Source organism: Monodon monoceros, unplaced genomic scaffold, assembly GCF_005190385.1.
Source record: "Monodon monoceros isolate NGI ecotype Baffin Bay Population unplaced genomic scaffold, NGI_Narwhal_1 Super_Scaffold_20, whole genome shotgun sequence".
NCBI classification, from domain to species: Eukaryota; Metazoa; Chordata; class Mammalia; order Artiodactyla; family Monodontidae; genus Monodon; species Monodon monoceros.
In genome coordinates, this window is record NW_021703777.1 from 118,565,015 (window position 1) to 118,580,750 (window position 15,736).

A 15,736-nucleotide genomic window follows, 5' to 3' on the forward strand; every position below is an offset into this window, starting at 1 on the left:
GTATGCTCTAAAGTAGTGAACCACGTGAAAACATTCAGAAGAGAGAACATTTTATCCCAAGCAGCACGTACAACATGTGGTGGAGTATAGTAAGGGCAAAGTATGCTGCCTGTGTGCATTTTAGCATCAAATTTATTCCAGATGCTGTTATTTTGGAAAAAATGTAGGTAGTTAGAAGTGCTGGGTCGACCCTTGGGCCTCTCCCAGGAGGGCTTCTCCCAGGAGGTGACTGCCTGCTTGCCCCACTTCTCGGCTTCCAGGCTCCAGAGGACACTGAGCCTTGAAGAGACTGAGGGACCCGTCCACTCCCATGTGGAGAAGGGATGGGATCCCAGTCTGTGTGACCCCCGGTCTGTGTGACCCCCGTGCCGTGTGCCATGGCACATATTCCATGCAACCCCTCATCGTTAAAAACATGAACTTGCGAAATTCAAGGGGAGGCTTCAGACCTTTTATTTTCACAGATTTTAAAGATATTCTGGGGGAAAAAGGTTTTTTTGTTGTTGTTTGTTTTTTAAAGGAAGTTTGTATAGTGTAGTAATGATCTGGCTAGATTCTGTGAGTGGATTATTGTTCTCTGTTCATGATTTACGCACTTTGAGAAAATGCTGGCACCTTAAGGTAGGAACCATGACTTCTCCATGTAAATAAACATCATAAAAGATTTGTATCTTTTACTCTGGGAATTCTCACTGAATGTCAGCTGCTGGTGAGAACATTCTGTGCGGACCATCCCGTGGAATAACTCCTCCTGGACCACATGACATACAAAAGCACGGTCGAGGTTTATAGCTCTCTTGGTGCAGCTAACACATACGTTTAGACACTTGGTCAGTCTTTTAATGAAGATGATTATATGTAACAAAATTATATTTGGAAAATATTTTGGAATCTTAAAAGCTGGCTATTAGCATTTTTAAGGGTAATCTATACAGAGATGAATCATTTCTCAGGATAATTAGTTTAAAGCTCTCATTATGAATCCTGTTTTCTTTAAAAAGCACCTGAGATTTTTACCATGTACGGTGTGATATAAAATTCCTCAGGTATGTTGTGCATTTTGTTCATTCTTTCTTTCGTGGCCAATACCCTAGAATCCTGTACACTCTTCTACTTCATCTCCTTTTCTCTTTTTAATTCTGGATTCTGCACCAGGTATTCTACTTAAATCATTCTGGTCCCCAGCAGTCTTCCAGTTCAATCACATGGACTTATCCAATTTGTGGCCCTACTTGTGACACTTGACACCATTGTCTGCTTCTGTCTTCCAGAGAATTCCTTGGCTTCTGTTACACCACATCAACCTGGTTTCCTCTCACCCATCCGACCGTCTTTTCCTCTGGTTTCCCCTTCTTTCGGTCTTTTGCTATAATATTCCCCAAGGCTCTGTCTTGGCACTCTACCCGTCTTTCTGTGTACTCGTGGTCCTTCGGCAGATCAATTATAGTCTTTGTCTCAGATTTCCCACCTCTGTGTTAGTACTGTGTTTCTCACTGCTCGATGGCCAGATGCACTGCCACAGCCTCAACTCAACCCACGTAAAACAGACCATAACAAAGTTTTCTCCAACTAGCACCCTTCCTACCGAATTTGTTTGTAGTGAAATTATCCTTCTAGTCTCCAAAGCTAGACGCCTTGGAGTCTTCCCTACCTCAATGACTTTTCCTTGCCTTGTCTCTTGGTTTCCCCTGTCCTGTATTTACCTACAACCATACCCTCCCCGACTTGCCCTCTCCAGTATGACCCACCTGCTCAGTCTTATTTCCCACTCTTTGCCATCCGCACTCCCCTGACGCTGCCAGTGCTCTGTGCTTTCACTGTAGTCTCTAATCTGACAGACCCATCACTGTTACAATGATGCGCTTTTCCACTTGTGATCCTTGTTTTTGGAAAATCCTTCTTTTTCTTATCAATTCTTCTCTCACACCCTCCTCCCACTCCCACCTTTCTCTGGAAAGATCTTTTATGAGTCAGCTCAGTGGTCTTCTCCTTTGTGAAACTTTCCCCAGCCTTCCCAGGGAGAATTAATTGTTTCTATCTCTGCATTTCCCATAGTACTTGGTACATATTCTTCTACGGACTTCATGATTTTGCTTGTAATTGTTTATGTCTCCTGCACTGGGGCTGTGAACTCTGTCCTCTCTGTGTCTGCTCAAAGAATGTGTGTTAAGTTCAACATGTACCCAACAAATTAGCCAAGTCTTCTAACTTCCTTTCTGATCGTCTTCTCACATCCTTCTTCTTCTCTTAGCCTTTAATTGGCTATTAATCCTCTTACCTTACCCCAGTCCTAGGCATGCATCAGGCCCCATTTCTTTCATACCGCCCTGTACCTGTCTTTCCTCTCCTGCCTGCTATCTAAAAATTCTCTCTAATAGCTTGATATATTTTAACTTCACGTCCCTCAATTTTACTGGAAATTTCTAGTTGGCAGGGATTTTTTAAAATTCAAATGACATTACCTAGCAGTTCTTTACTCTTTTCTACTCTGAGGTCTGAGACTGCATTTACTCACCCCAGGAACCCCTTGACTCCACTGCTCAGTGAATGACAAGGCTGAGGCCCATTGAAGAGGCTCAATCTGTATTGTTGAATGAGCTAGAACTTTAAATAAATAAGCATACGTACTTCGGCACGAGGCGTGTAAAATGGATAAATTGAATGTAGCATCACTGTAGTTCCTTCTGCAGCGACACCTTTCACATTATTCAAAGGAAGCAATAAAGGTAAAACACAATCATTTGTTAGGATTAATTTTTATTGTGGAAGATTTTCTTTTCAGCTATTGAATAGCATAACATTTCTAGCCAATTCCAGAACTAGTTATAACCCTCTAATTAAAAAATACAGATCTGAGAATTCATACTTGAACCATATACTTTAATCCTTAAATCTCTCTCTCTCAAGTCTAAAACCTGTGAATCATTTTATAAATTAGGATTAAGAACTGTCTGGTTCCATTGTTAGTATCTGCTTTGGCTGTGAGGAAATGACACAAATAGTTTCATCCTAATATTCATTCAGATTTATGAGCCAGTATTCATCACAACAATCATAAAACTCTTAAAAGGACAGAAACTGTATGACAAAGTGAGTCATAGTCTTTGTGATGTGATGTCTGCAAGGGTGGGTGGGAGAGATTGCTGAATGACCAGTCTCATTCTACTGCTTTCTGAGCTGAATCATTTTATAAAGAGAAAACAATTCATAGGTTTACAGATCGTCATAACATAAATAGGAAATGGAAGAGAGTAACACAGTCAAATAATACCCCCTTTTAAAAAGTTACTTTTTGAAATATAACATTTGATGAACAGTGTTTGTTTTGAATTAGAAATGAAATTATTTACTGCCTAATAACTTATATTTTAATTTAACACCTGCTATATGCCTTCTTTATATATTTTCATTTTTTCTATAAATTATGTTTCTTCTCCCATCTTTTTATTTTTTTTTTAATTTTTTCTCTCGTGTCATTTGACCTTTCCCTTCTTAGCTATTTCTACCTTTGGCTTATTTGACAAGTGTGTGTGTGTGTGTGTGTGTGTGTGTGTGTGTGTGTGTGTGTGTGTGTAGGGGCAGGTGTCATTATTCACTGGTTGGATGACTACTTGAATTGGATGGGGACTCGAGAAGAAGGTCCCTTTCATCTTGGAAATTCTGATTCTGGGATGGTATAATCTTGGATTTTGCATGGTTGGTCCTCTTTTGTTACTTTTTATCTTACTAGAATCAGAAATTTGGAGAGCCTCTCTCAGTCAAATTTAATCTTTAAATGTAAGATTGATTAATCTTATCTCCTTATCTTCTTTGAGGCAAAGCATTTGTCAAAACAATTATGTGAAAAGAGAAATATTCTGAGTGTGTTTCTTAGTTTTAGAAGTAGTTCTTATATACTTATATTTATACATTACTCTAAATGCAGCAGTTTAGTAATGGGGATATAATGCAAGTAAAATTGGGAAGCCAATCTTGCTAACTGGTTTAGTAGAGCACAGTAGTATATGAAGAAGGCATATACAACAAGTGTTAGATTAAAAAATAATGAATTACAGCAACACCTTCAGCTGTGACCAGGTGGGGAAAGTGAGACACAGACTGTTTTGGAGGGAGGGTGTTAAAGCATGGGGGGTTGATGGGATCTGTCCAGCCTTAGCCAGACACCTAGGGAGATTAGGCACCATAATGACTAGGCAAAGTCCCTGTGCCATCATAGGGGAAGGGTCAGTTGTTTGACCTTCACCTCTGTATTCCTTGGACCTTGTTACTTTCTGAGTGTTTTTTCAATGAATGAATGAAATTCTTGAGAACATGCTCTATGTCAGCTTTATGAACAATATGTTTAATCTTATTACAATCTTCTGAAACAAGTATCATTTTCATTTTACAGATAAGGATAGGGTTTTTGCTGTTGGCTTTTCAAAACACGATCTCTTTGTTTGCGACAAGAAGTAATTAATTGTGCCTTCCGTACTTCTTAGCGTTTAGAATACAGTTCATGGCCAGAATTCCAGATGGATGGTGTAGCAGAAATTTGAACAGAATTAGTGATTTTAAAAAATTATTTAAACTCTTCCCAGAGCCTTTACCATGTCTAGCAGAGTTAGCCTCTGTCATCTTTTCTCCCACCCCTTGCTTTATTGCTTTCTTTTTTGTTTAGAAAGTATTTCTGTCATGATTTATTATGAAACAGCTCTTTAGGGGTTGTTTTCTGAAGCGCTCAAAGATTTTGAAATGGCATATTTAATTTAAAATGTAAAATAGAGGGCTTCCCTGGTGGCGCAGAGGTTGAGAGTCTGCCTGCCGATGCAGGGGATGCGGGTTTGTGCCCCGGTCCGGGAAGATCCCACATGCCGCAGAGCGGCTGGGCCCCTGAGCCATGGCCGCTGAGCCTGCGCTTCCGGAGCCTGTGCTCCGCAACGGGAGAGGCCACAACAGTGAGAGGCCCGCGTACCGCAAAAAAAAAAAAAAAACCTAAAATAGAAAGAGTAGGACGTAATTAAGGATAAATACTGTATAAGAATGGAATGAACCTCGAAGATTGGGTCTGGAAGATTAAGATACAGAATAAGCGAAAGCATGCAGAAAATGCAAAGAGAATAACTAAAAGGATGTTTAAAAATTACAGTTAGACCCTTTCAGGGAAATTCACGATAGGCTCCCTCTTTAAGGACATGTGGTGTAAGATTAAAAAAGCAACCAAAAGAAAAAAAGCAGATGTACTTGGACCTATTTTATTTTAATCTTCTTCACCAAGTGAGATTTTCAGTCAACCAATAATTGTTTGGATGTCTAGTATGTGAGGAAATAAAGACCAAGATAAGACAAAAAGATACAAAGAAAGTGCTTAGCCAGATACATCTAGAAATGTGTCTAAAATGAAAAATGAAACTCCTCTTTCCTTGGAATCACTTGCCTCCCTTTTTTGACTCCCCTATATTTTAAAATATAAAATATATTTAAAAAAATTTCTTGCCAACCACGCCCATCTCTTGGAGTAAATTTCTACTCTTCATTTTCCTCAATCCTCACATCCCTTTCTCAGGCCCTGTGCATTTCGGTTCTGCAGTGTCTTTTACACTCACGCTGGCCTCTGCATTGTTGCCACAGCTGCTCTAGTTCTGTCCCTGACTGTTGCCAATGGCTTCTAGCCTTTCCCATCTGTGTAAGTTTGCTAGGGCTGCCATAACAAAATACCGTGGACTGAGTGGCTCAAACAACAGAAATTAATTTTCCCGTAGTGCTGAAGCCTAGATGTCCGAGATTAAAGTGTCTGCAGGTTTGGTCTTTCTGAGGCTTCTTCTCGGCTCACAGACAGCTGCCTTCTTGCTGCCCTTTCCTCTCTTTGCACACATACAAACCTCCTCTTCTTGGTTCAGATTTGGTTAGGGCCCACCCTAATCGACTCATTTTAATTTAATCACCTCTTCAGAGGCCCTATCTCCGAATAGTCATTTTCTGAGGTACTGAGGCCTAGGGCTTCAACATATGAGTTTGGGGCAGCGGCGGGTAGGAGATACAATTCAGCCCATAACACATCTAATCAACCGGATATTGTTCTTCAGCAGCGTAATCTTCCCAGAGAGCAGCTCCGATCTTGTTATTCCTCTCCTCAGAAAAACATGGACTCGAAACAGTCCAGTCCCCTGGTACACACATCGTTTACAGATGTGGGCACTGTTAAAAGTCTGTGAGAATGATAGAGAATAGGAAAGTTACCAGCAGATGAGTGGTTGTCTTATATATCAAAAAGTGGGATAAAGCTATTTTCCGGAAACTCTATATAGGTAGTAAGCTTGATGTAGTTCCTTGAAAAAAAAAAAAAATTCCAAGAGTCTTAGAATACTGAGAAAAGAAAATAACACAGGAAGTAGTAAATAGGGTGATCTATAGTGGGAGAGTAGTAACATACATAGGCTTGATATGTTCATTTCAGTGGAATATCAGACCAAACTTCTCATAATAACCTTCTACAAAAGAAAATACATTTTCTTTGGGAGAGAGTCTGGAGCTTTTCATGTTTGGGTTTCCAAGGCCAGGCTAAGGACTGTATCACTTTTAATGAACTGTAAGTATGTTCTCCCTCTAAAAGGTAAAAAATTGAAGATAAATTTATTATCATAATCTAAAAGTATTCTTAATAGACAGCTGACTCTGTTTTCTAATTACCACCCAAAAGTGAAGCTTTAGATTCTTATTCTAATTCAGGGTTATAATTTTTGCTAGACCTTCCACCCAACTTTTAACGGCAGTGTAGCTCACATCCCCATACAGCAGGAGAATTCATTTAGTGATTTACACGTATGTTTTGCAGCTCAACTAATTTTTCTTGGAATGCATTGCAGGAAGTTACTCAAAAAGTAGATAGTCTTTGAGTGTTTTAATGAGATTAGGGGGAAAAAAACCCAGTTGGGATATCCATTTGGTTATACCTATGTTGAATATTTTCCAGACTTAAATTATTTTTGGCCGTGCTTAATGATGTAGGACTGTAGAGCTTTTGTGTTGTAGAATTCTGGAGACTCTTGGCGTTGCCCATGGTATCACCTCCAGAAGTGATTGGGTGTTCCTTGTAGGCATCTCTGTTTTTCTAGAAGGAGCCTAATGCTCACCATGGCTGACAGTTAAAGCACATGGTTCTTTACAATTCAGCCCATAGGCCAGAGAGCAGCACTTTTTTAAGGTCCTGCTGTGGGAAATAATATTTATGGAGGCCTGACTCAAGGATCTATAGTACATCTTTCCTCCGGGTTGTGGATTTTAATATGGGTGGTCCATGGACAAGCTTCAGGTTTCCATAATCTCCTGAAAATAGATGCAAAATATTATGTCAGGGTGTTGTTTCTGAGGAGAAGATACATAGCATTTTATCAGGTTCTCAAAAAGTTGTCCATGGTCCAAAATATGTTAAGGATACTACCACTAATAACTAAAGTATATCTTCTAATTAACCTGACCATCAGCGAGGGAACCAATTTGAATACATTGGTGTGAGACTGTAGTTTATGGTAAACGATTTTCAAGAGTAACATCTCTCTGAAACTGGTGTCTGTGTTAATTCTAAGAAATATGTAAAGCTGCTGTTTATCTCATTACATCGTGTCCCCTCTGAGGACTCCTGAGAGAATTTCTCTGTGGTAACTGTGTCAGGACTAGTTACGCTTCTCCTTAGTGGCCAGTTTGTTCTAACCTTATGGACTCCGGGCAACTTGTTATGGCTACTGGCTTCTAGAAAGCCGAATATGTGGTGTGCTTCTAGCAAGTATAGTAATCTCAGTCCTGGCTTCACCAATTTTTAACTCTTATTTTCTATTTGCCTTATTAAAAAGCCATTTTTAAAGTTTTTGTTTGTTTGTTTTTGGTCTTGGTATATTGTCAATATCTTTGTAACTCATCTTAAATATTAAGTTGTACCTCAATAAAAATAATATATTTTTTGATTTGCCATTTTAACCACAAAATTTCTACTATATTGTCATATATAGCATTGGGTGCTGGGGATTAAAAGTCAGATAATGTAGGCACCTACCACCTGAAACTAACACAATATTTTAAGTCAATTAAAATTGAATTAAAAATATTTTAATTCAATAAAAAAATGTAGGCCTCTGCCCCTTAAGGTGTATATTGTCCGACAGGACAAGAAAGAGATGTAAGTCAGGAAAAAAAAAAAAGATGTAAGTCAGTAGGGACACTGAAATGTTACGGCTGCTTTGCTCGTGTTGTGTCCTGGGGGAAGAGTGAGATCGTACTACGGAGGACAGTAATTCTACAGGGAAGTCAGAAAAGGCTTCAGACAGGAGGGACTGCTGGCCTGGGTGTTGGGAGGCAACTAGGTGTTTGCCCGGCAGCTGACCCTGTTATCTAATTGCCACCAAAAAGTGATGCTTTAGGTCCTTATTCTAAACAGAGTTAACAGTTTTTGCTAGACCCTCTATACCACTTTTAACAGCAGTGTGGCTAACATTCCCATACAGCAGCAGAATTCATTTGGTTATTTATATATGTTTTGCAACTCAACTAATTTTTCTTGGAAGCCTCATAAGGGCATGCAGGCCAAGGAAGCAGCTCCAGGTTTGGTATGCTTTGGGAACTGCAAACATTTTGGCATGGCCAGAGTGTAGGGTTATAGTAAGAGGTAAGGCCAGCCACGTAGGAAGGGCCAGGATTCTTTTTTTTTTTTTTAATTGAAGTCCAGTTGATTTACAAAGTTGTGTTCGATTCTGGTGTACAGCAAATGATTCAGTTGTACATACACATATATCTATTTCTTTTTGGATTCTTTTCCCTCACAGGTTGTTACAAAATATTGGGTATCATTCCCTGTGCAGTATATCTTTGTTGTTTACCCACTCTTTATATAAGAGTTTGCATCTGTTAGTCCCAAACTCTCAGTCCAACCTTCCCTCGCTCCCTCTCCCGCTTGACAACCACAAGTCTGATCTTTATGTCTGTGAGTCTGTTTGTTTCATAGATAAGTTCATTTGTGTCATAGTTCAGATTCCACATGTGAATGATATCATATGGTATTTGTCTTTCTGACTTTGCTTAGTATGATGCTCTCTGGGTCCATTCATGCAGCTGCAAATGGCATTATTTCATTTTTTATGACTGAGTAGTATTCCATTTTATATGTATACTGCATCTTCTTTATCCATTCATCTGTTGATGGACATTTAGGTTGTTTCCATGTCTTGGCTACAGTAAATAGTGCTGCTCTGAACACAGGGGTGCATGTATCTTTTCGAATTATAGTTTTGTCCTGATGTATGGAAGGGCCTGGATTGTGATGGACTTTGTAAGCCATGCTAACAATTTGGTCTTTATCCTCAAAGCAGTGGGGAGTCAGTGAAAGAGTGTAATCATAATAAGAATATCAGATTTGGGCTTTTGTAAAATCACTCAGGCAGGTGTGTGGGATGGATCGAAGGGTATAAGGCTGGGAGTAGGGAGGAGAGTTAGGAAATTTATTGTGGTAGTCCAGCTGAGAAATGTAGATCTCTTATATCATTGTCTGGCACATCATAAGTGAGGTACAGACATTAGAAGAGAAGGGTCTCCATTTTGTCAAGAGAAAAAAGGAAATTATTGGACTTCTGTCCAGGCCAGAACCCAAGATGGCTGTGCTCTTGTTGAGACATATTGGCCGTCATTGCCTCTGTGCCCACCTTGGTCCTCAGCTCTGTATCAGAAATGCTGTTCCTTTGGAAACCACAGCCAGAGAAGAGATGGAGAGGTTCTGGAATAACAACAGTGGTTCAGAGCACCCTTTGTCTCCCCATATCGCTATCTGTAGCTGGTCTCTTCCCATGGTGATGTCCATTTGCCACCACGGCACTGGTATTGCCTTGAGTGCAGGGGTCTTTCTTTTTGCTTGTCGGCCCTTTTGATCCCTGGAAGCTTTGAGTCTCATTTGGAACTTGTGAAGTCCCTGTATTTGGGGCCAGCAGTGATCCACACAGCCAGATTTGCACTCATCTTCCTTCTCATGTGTCACACCTGGAATGGGATCTGACTCCTGATGTGGGATCAAGAAAGGGCCTGACAGTTCCCCAGCTATACCAGTCTGGAGTGCTTGTCTTGGTTCTTACTGTGTTGTCCTCTGTAGGGCTGGCAGCCCTGTGAAGAGCCGAAGTTCCCAGCATCATCTTCCTACAAATTATTACATTGACCTGTCTTCCTGCTTGTCACTCCTATCTTCAGCCAGGGCAGAGTCCTCCTGATTTGTTTAGACCCTTTTGTGCTTGCAGATCCCCCTTGGAGCTCAGCAGTAGAGGACCTTATAGAACCATAGTAGTGGAAAAGGGTCCAGTTTTCCCCTTCTTTCTTTCTTTCTTTTTTTTTTGCGGTACGCGGGCCTCTCACTGCTGTGGCCTCTCCTGTTGCGGAGCACAGGCTCCGGATGCGCAGGCTCAGCGGCCATGGCTCACGGGCCCAGCCGCTCCGCGGCATGTGGGATCTTCCCAGACCGGGGCACGAACCCGTGTCCCCTGCATCGGCAGACGGACTCCCAACCACTGCGCCACCAGGGAAGCCCCCCCCCCCCTTATTTATTTCTAAAGGTGGAATGACTGCAATAACTCCCTTTTCCTGACTGTAACTTGCAGCCTACTCTGGGCCTGGGAGCGCTCAGTCTTTCTTCACATTAGGCCTTGCTTTGTGCTGAGGGTCAGCTTTTGGCTCCTTCTTCCTGAGACAGTGGAAACGATGCCAGCTCTGTGGCCTCTGCTGTCGGGACTGGGAGTGGGGCTTTGGGTCCCACTGCCTGTGGGTTGTTGGCTTAAGGACAATTCTTTTCATTGGTCAGAGCCCAGGGTCTTTATGACTGAAAGAAGAGAGGGGTGGTGGAGGGGAATTAGCCTGTCCCAGCTAGAGGCAGATAAAGAGACTGAGTTGGCTCTTGGAGCAGGTGCTTTGGGGAGAAGATATACAGCTTTTGATGCAAGAGGAAGATCCAGAAAATTATCATTGAACTTATTAACGGTTATTTCTTTTCCTTGCATTTACAGAAAAACCAAGCCTCTTATTGTCATGTTTTCTAAACCAAATTCATGTGACAGCTTTTTCTGAAACTGAATTTAAAAGATCATTTTGTCTTTGGAAACAAAAAGGAAGTTATTGGAATAACACAAAAAAATTACCCCGTTTATAAAAATGCACACACACAAAAGAACTATATACTTATGGAGTAAATAGGTAGGCTAAGAGCTGAAAAGGATGTATACCAAACTGCTAACTCGTGCTTATAACTTTGGAGAGGGGGCTAGGATTGAGAGAGAAGAAATGAAGGGGAATCTTTACTTCTTTATGTATTTGGAAAATTTTAACAATTATATATCCACATATTATTTATATAAAGATTTCTGAGAAGGATGAATGGAGTGAGGGAGCAGAGACAGATGGTGGATACTATTCTCTGGGGTATGTGAATATGAAGGGACAGAGAGAGATGAGATGGTAACCAAGAGGCTTCTGTCTTGGGAGGGTGGAGCTATGGGTGGGGTCTTTGGCCATCGGTCACACAGATGGACGCAGCACCCTAGTTGACTGATTGTTGGTGAGCAGTGCCCAGGCCTATGCCTGTCCCCTAGAAGGAACCCACTTCTCACTCCTTTATCCATTCTTTGGCTTATTTCCTCTTAAGCCCCACTCAGATGCATGGCCTTGGTTGTTATCAGTAAAACTGCTTTACTTTGCTTTGGGAAATGGTGCTTAATTAGTACTAATTATTTCTAATTCACTGTACATTCTAAGTCAAAGCATGCCAAAAATCTAAATCTAAATGTATTCTGCATAATATCGTTTACTTTTTTAAGGTGAATCATAACCGTGTTCTTTGGGAAAGTCCTATACTGGTGCAGCAGTGGGCTGGAAGAGACATAAAGGGACTGGATCAGATCACAGAGGGATGGAGTAAGTTTAATGGAAGCAAGGAGACTCTGGGAAGGGAGGAGACCAGCACAGGTGCAGTTTGGACTGACCCTGTGGACGGGGTTTGACATCCGAACAGCCGTGCTCACTGAAGGTCAGCCTGACTTTGGAGCCTCATCACAGAGGCTAGCCCTGCTGGTGAAGATGTTGCCAAGGGCAACAGCTGAACAGCTGCTTATCTCCTGACCACGTAGCAATTCAATTTGTAGGAGGACTGAATTAGTTAGGTTCTCCAGAGAAACAGAACCATTAGGAGATACAGATGAGATAGAGTAGGAGAGGGAAGGAGGGATTTATTTTAAGAAATTGATTCATGTGATTATGGAAGCTGGAAACCTGTTAGGCTGGAGACCCAGAGGAGAGCCAGTGTTGCAGTTCAAGTTCAGAAGGCCGTCTGCTGGCAGAATTCTTTCTTGCTCAGGGAAGGTCAGTCTTTTGTTCTACCAGGCCTTCAAGTGATTGGATGAGGCCACCCACATTATGGGGGACAGTCCACTTTATTCAAAGTCCACCACTTCAAATATAAACCTCATCCAAAAACACCCCTCACAGAAGCATCCAGAATAATGTTTGACCAAATATCTGGGCACCATGGCCCAGCCAAGTTGGCACATGACATTAACCATCGCAGGGCCCTTGTTGGCATAAATCCTAGACTGGCCTAAGTGTTCAACCCTGACTTGGATAGGACCCCCTTATTCACAGCGATATCCCAAGGACGTGGGGCGGAGGGTTCCTGAGAGAGGCACGAGACTGGCCTCCTATTCATGCTGAGATCATTTTGCTTTGGTCCCCACTGAGACCCCAAGGAGGCTCCACCTTCCATGACTGGTGCTTGCCAGGGAACATGGAGGCTAGCTTCTTTCTCCTCACCCCCTTCTCCCTCCTCTCCTCCCTTTTCCTCTTCTAAATTGAGATATAATTGACATATAGCATTGTACTAGTTTTAGTTATACAACATAATGATTTGATATATGTATATATCATGAACTGATCACCACAGTAAGTTTAGTTAACATCTATCATCTCACAAAGATACAGATTTTTTTTTCTTATGATGAGAACTTTTAAGATCTACCCTTCTAGCAACTTGTAATTATACAGCACAGTATTGTTAACTATAGTCACCGTACCATACATTACATCCCCAGGACTTAATTATCTTATAATTTGAAGTTTGTGCATTTACACCTCCTTTACCCATTTTGTCCACCTTCCCAGCCCCCTGGCTCGGCAGTTGATTAATCAATCTGTTCTCTGTATCTAAGAGTTTTTTTTTAAGATTCCACATATAAATGATATCATACAGCATACATCTTTGTCTGACTTATTTCACTTAGCATAATGCCCTTAAGATCCATCCAAATGGGTCAGGATTTCCTTCCTTTTTATGGCTGAATAATATTCGTGTGTGTGTGTGTGTGTGTGTGTGTGTGTATTTCACATTTTCTTCATACATTCATCCATCAATGATGGACACAAGTGGTTTCCATGTCTTGGCTATTGTAAACAATGCTGCAGTGAACATGGGTGCAGATTTTCTTTTTGAGTTAGTGATTTTGTTTTCTTTGTATAAATACCCACAAGTGGAATTGTTGGATCATATGGTAGTTTTATTTTTAATTTTCTGAGGAACCTCTGTACTGTTTTTCATTAGCTTTTTTCTTCTGGTTCTCTTTTCCTTCCCCCAACACACGTGAGTTAGTTTTGCTTCCTTAGGATTTCTGAAAACAAGAATAATGATCCTATTCCAGAAGAAAGGATATTACTAAAATCAACAAACAAAAAAGGATTCCCAACAAGTCAGAGTAACACTTACATGTGGAGATGCTCGAGGCTGTCGCCTGTGCTCACAGAGAGCATTACTGCTGTCCCTGGTCTCCATCAGCCGCCGAATGCTCCAAAGGCTGCCCTGCTCGTCCCTCATCACAGAAGTGAACTGGGCCTCAGAGGCCTGTTTCTGAGGACCAGACAGCAGAGGGCAGTTGAGGCTGCAGTCTGATTGGGTAGGTGTTAGTTTTTTTTTTAAAGTCATATTCTAGTCTGTGATTGGAAACGTCTGTTGCTTCTGTCTTACATCATCCTCAAACTAGCATTGATTAGAAGCAGGGGTATCAGCATAACTAGAGGCACTTCTGTTGTCAGTTGTCTGAGCCTCATGAGAGGTCCAAGATGACATAGAAGTAAGGGAAGGGGGAGATCAGATGCCTTTCTACTTCACTGGCACTGCTGGGAGAGAGCAGGGAATGTGAGGGGCTTTGATTAGGTGCTGGGCCAAGAGCGGGGGAGTTTCTCCATGTACTGCGCGTCTCCCTTACCCGCACCCTGGACTGTTGGGTCTCCTTAACTGGGCCTCTTTGTTTATCTTTATGTCCTCAGGGGCAAGGTGCCTCCCCACTGGGAAGCTAAAAGGCCATGCCAGACAACACCAGATACACAGAGATTTCAGTGTGCCGATTTTGTAGCAAAATGGCACAAAATGACAAACCCTCTTTGGTGGCTTAGTTGCTGTTTAAAAAAAAAAAAAAGAGAGAGAAGGAAAAGACAAATGTGTTCCACTAAATGATGAGCTTAGCTTGGTCAGCGCAGTATGAGTGAATATGTTTTAGGTATGGGAACACTGAGGGACCTTAGGTCTGCGATCTTCGGTTTTTCTTTGAAGCAGGAGGCAGTGTTATCTCCGAGAGGGAGGTATGGCTGTGGGCTGGGCCTGTAGAGCCAGCTCTAAGTCTTATGGCTGCTGTAGGGAATGGGAGAGGACAGAGACCGGGATGTGCCCACGGTCGCTGATGGCTCACTTGAGGCTGGAGACCCACATTCATAACAACACCAGTCTGGATGGTTGTGTCACTTCTGGGGACGTTTCCACTGTGTAGGTTCAACAGCGCGAGTGCAGGAGTGGAGAAGCCAGATGGCTATATTGATCCAAAAATTGGAGCTTCGATTGCAGAAGTGTGAGAAAGAAAAAGCAGAACTGAGTTATGCCCCGCAGAGCTCAGAGTGATAAGGAGGGAAGCGCAAGAGGCTACGGACGGGTAGATAACTGAACCTGACTCCACCATTTAAGTCAAAGCGGCTGAAGGAAATGAGGTTATACCATGTCGGAGTTTGAGATGAAGCCGCTCTCGAATGATGGCGTGGACATGAGAGTGGTGAATGCAGGTTGCTAGACTCGATAAGCCAAGGATCTTGGAGGCTCGATTGTTGGTGGGTCTTCTGCATGAACAGTGCCATCTCTCTAGATGATGGCAAGGGATGCAGGGTGCCTAATTCCAAGGTTTTCAGTGAGTGACAGTGACGGTCAGTGGATAGCACTGACAAGGAGGAAGAGAGGGTATGCACCTTGAAGGATGAAAGACTTTAGTGTGGTCGTGGGAAATTTATATCGTAGCTGTCGTTGCAGGAAGCCAGAAAACAGCTGCATATGCTAAGAGGGGAGAGGCTGGATTCCAGTGGAAAATGGCTCTTTGGAAGAATTGGCTGGACCCCAGTGTGCTTAGCTCCCAGTGGTGTTGCAATGGCCTGTGATGACCAGCAGCCCTTAGGATTTGAGTGTTGCAAGGGGGAGAGGTCTGGGTGGGGTAAGGAAAACATCTTTTGGTCAAAGCAACTGTTTCCTATTTTTAAAAACATCGGTGTTGGGACAGGTCATCTGCAAAGCACCTTCCTGGTTTAAAAGTTCTTTCCACGAATCTGAAAAAATGCACGTCAGGAGTTTTATCCCTTGTTATTGTCCAGCTGGAAGAATATGCCTAGATTCTGAATAATCTTTTCTTCATGTGAAAATCACCGTTCCCATAGAGAT

General features: G+C 42.0%; 1 protein-coding gene and 1 pseudogene across 1 annotated transcript in view; both read left to right on the top strand.

The window, feature by feature from the left end:
- The window catches only part of FGF2 (fibroblast growth factor 2), a 68,053-nt gene that overhangs the window by 17,885 nt on the left and 34,432 nt on the right, over nucleotides 1–15,736 (top strand).
- Nucleotides 9,618–10,125, top strand: LOC114902956 (annotated as a pseudogene).